This window comes from Suncus etruscus, chromosome 2 (assembly GCF_024139225.1).
Source record: "Suncus etruscus isolate mSunEtr1 chromosome 2, mSunEtr1.pri.cur, whole genome shotgun sequence".
Classification (NCBI taxonomy): domain Eukaryota; kingdom Metazoa; phylum Chordata; class Mammalia; order Eulipotyphla; family Soricidae; genus Suncus; species Suncus etruscus.
The window spans coordinates 43169116-43175643 of record NC_064849.1 but is presented as its reverse complement, the minus strand read 5'-3'; the positions used below and the strand labels follow the sequence as shown (position 1 = coordinate 43175643).

At 30.8% G+C, this 6528-nt stretch overlaps 1 non-coding gene across 1 annotated transcript; it reads left to right on the top strand.

The window, feature by feature from the left end:
* The first annotated feature begins 5929 nt into the window (after positions 1 to 5929).
* Positions 5930 to 6062, top strand: LOC126002581 (small nucleolar RNA SNORA51). The gene has a single exon (XR_007493266.1). It is a non-coding gene; the product is annotated as a small nucleolar RNA SNORA51 (small nucleolar RNA).
* Positions 6063 to 6528: the final 466 nt, after the last annotated feature.

Genomic DNA, 6528 nt, shown 5'->3' with positions numbered 1-6528 from the left:
TGGCATTGTCAAACTTAAGTTAAAACTTAGAGTAGGTCCATATATATTTATGTCAACAAATGTGTAATTTCTTGTTAATAATTTCTGCTCTTGTCAGTTCAAGGTAATAGGTGCCTTTAATAAAAAGTAAAACAGGTTTGCCATCAATAAATTCTTGTTATATGATGTAGTAAGAATCAGAAATAATGTATCAGAAATCAATAATGTTGTATATTCACTGAATTATGTGACAGAAGCATGCAATCAATAAAATAGTCTAGTACAATATAGCAACTAACACAGACTAAAAAGGAGACAAGAGAAAGAAATGCTTTTACAGACATAAAATGAAAGCATGTTACTAAACAATTGAACATACCTATTTCATAGCAATAGAAGAAAAATAAGTAACATGAGAAAAACCTGTTATTATCAGTAGGGGGCTAGGATGAGGAATGGCATTTAGAACTAATTTGTGAAAAATAAAAAAAATTAAGACTTTAAAAGAATTTCAGTGAATTGACATAGTGAATTTATGATACTGCCACATGAGTGTCAGTGCCTATGCGCTAACATTCATAGGACGTTAATGCCTGAAAATGTCTATTATTTCCCAACCTAAACATCTCATTTCCATTCACCCCTCATTTCCATTTTTTATAACAATACAGTAGATACCATACTTCTACTTGGCCTACATTATACTTCAACTTGGTCTACAGTATATAATTACATTCAAATGTAATAAAAGTGATTTTGAATTAATATAAATAATTTTACTTATTTATTTATTGGTTTATGGAACACTGCTAGCATTGCTCAGGGTTTACTCCTGGTGCTATGCCCAGGGATCATTGCTGATTGTTCTTCAAAGACTGAGCCAATGTCAGGTCACAACTAAGTTCTATCAAAACATGCATTTACTCATATTATTAGGTAAAGGGTAAAGTATACATTTACATGACTTTCAACAAAATTTATTTAGGGTTTACTTATTCCTTAAATTTAAAAATTACATTGTAAGTATATTTTAACAACAAATCATATTTTATTAATTTGTTTATAAGGATAAACTTAATATAATACTGTGCTTAATTGTAAGAAGCAGTAAGAACATAAGTTGTTTGGATCATATTATAGGAGTAAATAATAGCTATCACTTCATAAAATCTAGCAGAAATATATGTCTAATAGTACAAATATTTTTATTTCATTGCCATCAACTATTTTGTTATACAACTATTTTTAACTATAAAGAAAATTTTGTAATTTAGCTATGATTTACTATTTCTATTGAAGAGTAGTCTAGTACAGTTTCTGATGAAAACTTTAAATTAGAAAAAATAAAATCAAAGACCTAAATCAGTTTTGGATAGCCAATGTTTTATTTTTCATCAAGGTTATTTTATTAATCTAACATCAGTATCATAAAATAAATCATCTACCATTTGCTAAGTAATTTATATATAATCAAATTTATCTTATGCAGTCTGAATAATGAGGTAAGATTTAATGGGAAAACCAACAGTCTTGTCTCAAAACTAGATGAAAAACAGTAGTAGTTAGTGATGTATCTTACCTACAATGAGGTTAAAGTCTTCTTGTCAGAAACTCTTGATAATAATATAGATAAAAGATATATAACAACATCTAAAATGGGTATATCAGCTCAAGAGATTAATTTTATTTTTTTTCTTGAGTATTAATGGAAGTCCCAAATACAGAGTACAGAGCACTTATTTTAATTTTGTAAATATAAATCTTGTTTGCATTAAATTTTGAGTTCAAAAGTAGAGGCTGCTACTTCTTTTTTATCCACTTAATTTAAGGTTTTGTTGTTTACAATGATATTTTGAAAAATAAAAGTGGAATTTCCGATGAAATATCTTGCCCTCAATCTATACATTGACTCATTATCCACATGGCCTAAGGAAAATTAATTAAAATAATTGGCAAAATTATATTTTTGTAAAGTAGGGTATCATCATGATCTGGTTTTTTCTCAATGGTGTTTCTTTTTGTAGCATTTATTAGAATTGTAAAACACCACACCAAAAATTTACATTGAGACCAATATCTTACATAGAAGTATTCCAGAATGCAGATTAAATCACTGGGTAACATATTGAGATAATCGAGATTCTTTTTACCTCGGCTAAATGTCATGGTCTAGGACCTTGCTCAGTAACCTGAGGCTCCAGAGCCCCAAGCAGCTATTTTGAAGCTTTGCTGCAGCTTCAACATCAGGGCTTATAACAGGAGGCAAGGATTGGTTATCACTAAAATATTTTAATTGGCTGTTCATTTGCACAAATATATGTTTTACATTGTTAAATGAAAAAGTTCTTTTTTTCTTCAGATCGACAGCTAACTAAATGATCTTGTATATAGCATTAAGATAAAAAATCATGTACACTTTGCTATATTAATTTTAAATGACACAATGGCTTTACAGTTTCTAGGAATTTTTTTTTCCCTTCAGAAACGAGTCCAAGTGAATTTATGTCTTAAAGGTTGCATACCTCTAGTCTAGGACAAACTGAGCTTAGAAAAAGCAATATGTGAGCCAGAGTGATAGTGCGGCGGTAGGGCATTTGTCTTGCACAGTGGCTGACCCAGGACAGAAAATAGTCCGATTCCAGGCACCCCATAAGATCCCCCAAGCCAGGAGTGATTTCTGAGCACATAGCCAGGAGTAACACCTGAGCCTCAAGGGGTGTTCTCCTCTCACCCCCAAATCAGTATGACTATGGCCTAAAGATGAATATATATACATATATTGGTCATATATATATGACCAATCCTAGGAAATTACATAAATTATATATATATGACCAATCCTAGGAAATTATATAAATTATATATATATGACCAATCCTAGGAAATTATATAAATTATATATATATATATATATATGACCAATTCTAGGAAATGACATAAATAAGCAATAATATTCATTAGATGGACATTTGGAATGTATTGTAACCACTATGAGTGACAGTAATCTATAAAATCTCATTGTCAATTAATGATCACAAAGATACTCTAAACAAGTTATAAGTGATAAACTAAAAAAAAAAAGTTTAAAATACTTTTTCCGAAACTGAATGTTAAAACACACTTGTCACGGTTTCACTAATATATCAAAATTTTGAAAATTACTAACCCAAAGTATGGTTTAAAAAACACAATTCAATAAATGTTTAAAAGAAAAATTAATCATTTACATTTTATAGAAAATATACATAGAATATTATGATATTTTTATTTAAATAATAAAATTATAACAAAATTCCCAGTCATCCTATTGAAAAAATGTTGCAAAAATACATGGTTTAAACTTTTGTATTTTTGATCTCTTTTGGGGGGCGGTGTTGTCTTTTTGTTTGGTTGTTTTTGGTGCCACAATTAACTGTTCAGAGAGGCTACACTGAGGAATCACTATTGGCAGACAAGAGGACTATAAAAGATGGTTCAGAGGGTCTGCACTGAGGAATCACTACTGGCAGACAAGGGGACTATAAAAGATGCTAGAGACTGAAAGCAGGTAGAGCACATGCAAGGTAAGAGCCCTAATTTCTCTACTGTTTCTCTGGACCCATAAACATTCTTGTTCTTGTGAACAATTGGCAAATTATGCAATTAAAATTGTAGTTTAATAGCATTAAAATAACTACTAAAATTAGAAACACTTTATCAAGTACATATTGCAGCTCTTAAGATATGTGAATATAATATTCCCTAAAATACCAGTTTTAAATTATGATATGTGTTGCAATAATTTAATTTTTGTATTAAATATGATAGTGTTGCCTTTTTTAACATTTTTATTTTATTTTATGCTTACGAATTATGCCTGGATTATATTCATGCGGGACAGTTAATAGTTTATGAGGAATATTTTATGTAAGAACTTAAATTCAAGAATAATCTTGGATATAATGAACCTAAAAAATTCATTGCTGGGACAACAAACTGCACAGGTGTAGAAGATTTCAACAACATGCAAACTTGTTGTAACTATGGTAATATAATTTTAGAAAATAGGTCACCCTGTTGCTCTGGAAACAGTCTCAAAAAGATGAAAATTGAAAATCTATAATGACCATTTCTTCTGTTTCTAGACTCACTACATACTCATAACCTATATTCTCACATCTCTGAAACTGTATTAACTAGTACAGGGCATGCATAAGTTCCCCGAATTTAGGAATGACAAGGGACCAAGATTGTTTTCTATCATTAATGGCAATTTTCTTCTATTTTCTTTTATTCTCTTAGAATTTTCTAACTCATTTTATATATGTTATAAACTGTGTTGATAGTTCAGATACATACATATAAATATATGATTTCTGATTTTCTAAAAAATATTTTATTTAAAAATTATAGAGGTCATTTAAACATAAAGATTATGGACTTATCTCAATATTAGTTGTAAGTCTAGTGCAATAACTTAATTCATACAATTATCTTCCTCATTATATAGAATAGTCATTATTCTATTTCTACTTGTATAACAATACAGTTATTTTTCTTTTACCTATGTGACTTTTGCATATTTTTATTTATTATATGCAATGTGACTTTTTAAACTTCTAATATAATCAGAATTATAGCCTAAATATCAAACACTCTCAATGTATTTGCTATCCCCATTTAGGAACAAGAAAAATGTTTAGAGAAGTTTTTTTAAAACCTAGAGAGGCTTAGAGAAGCTAAGTGATATCTTCATGTTTGTAAAAACAAAATATACTACAAAACAGTGCAAAAATATCACGGTATGTAATGTTTTATTGTATATATTTTTCACTAATTTTGACTTCCTTAAAGCAGCAATTGTTGATGAAAATATAAACCTGGATTTAGTGGTATTACTGACTGCCTCAATGTCATTGAGCTCATGTGAAAGAACTAAGCACAAATATCTATGAAGCTAAGAAAATATTCATAATATACAAATGAGAGCAGCATTTCTATTGCAATATTCTTTTTGTTATTCTTGGTTTTGTTTTTTATTTTTTTATTTTGGGGGTCATACTCAGCCATGCTCAGGGGTTACTCCTGGCTCTATGCACAGAAATCGACCCTGGCAGGCATGGGGGACCATATGGGATGCCGGGATTTGAACTACCATCCTTCTGCATGCAAGGCAAACACCCTATTTCCATGCTATCTCTGGCCCTTTTTGTTATTATTAATTCTTTGTCTTTTTTATTTGTGCATTTGGTGGTACTCAGGGCTCAATCTAGGGATCACTTTTGGTATTTTTCAGGTGACTATAGAATAGTCTATATATATTCATATAAACATATACATACATATATATATACATATATATAAAGAGAGGAGACTATATAGAGAGTACTGAGTCTTGAGCTAACTGATTGTATGATAAATAGCTTAATTTCTACTATCTCTCTGGCTCTATTCCTATTTTCTTCTGCTTTACAATTAACTATACATGACAATGGATATAATAATTTTATATAAGAAGGTGAATATTCTGGGCGGGAAATATAGCACAGTGGTAGGAGGTTTGCCTTGCTCTAGGCCAACCCAGGAAGGATCTTATTCAAATCTCGGTATTCCATATAGTACCCCTAGCTGCCAGGAGTGACTTCCGAGTGCAGAGCCAGGAGTAACCCCAGAGCACTTCCAGGTGTGGCCAAAAAACAAAAACAAACAAACATAGAGAAGAAAATGGAGAAGGAAGAGGTAGAGGGGGAGGAGGAGGAAGAAGAAGGAGGAAGAAGAAGAAGAAGAAGAAGAAGAAGAAGAAGAAGAAGAAGAAGAAGAAGAAGAAGAAGAAGAAGAAGAAGAAGAAGAAGAAGAAATGTAGGTATATATTTTTGTGTCATGTACATGGTCATTTACATACATTTCTATAATTGAAATGCATTTCTCAAATATGTAGGTCAGTTAAATTTCTCTAAATAAGAAAAGATAAGGCCTCCCAATTCTTATCACAGGCTTTGTTATTTATACTGACTGTATAGAAGGAGGAGGTACAGTAAATGCACCCCATATACACCTCAACCCAGGCCCTTTGCCTGGTCTGTATTGTGAATTGGGAGACAAAAAAATAAATTTCTCTAAATACAGGAGACTATTATAAATAAATCAGTGTACACAGGTTTTATCTTTTGGTTACTAGCATTTTATATATCAATAACATTACAAATTACATAACAGATGAGAGAATAGTTATCTGACATGAGAACAAAAATATTTGATCTTACTATTTTTCTAATGTTTATTTATAAAACATTTGGAAGAGAAATAATAAATAGAAAAGCATAAAAAGAGGAAACAAAAAGAAGTAAAGAATTCACTATTCCTATAGTCAGTAATATATTTACAATAGTGGCCGAAGTGATAGCACAGTGGTGGGATGTTTGCCTTGCACAAAACTGTTCAAGATGTACCTGAATTTAATCCCGGGCATCCCATATGGTCCAAGCCAGGAGCTATTTCTGAGTGCATAGCCAGAAAAACCTCTGAGCATCACCAGGTGTGGCCCCAAAATCAAAAACCAAATATATATAT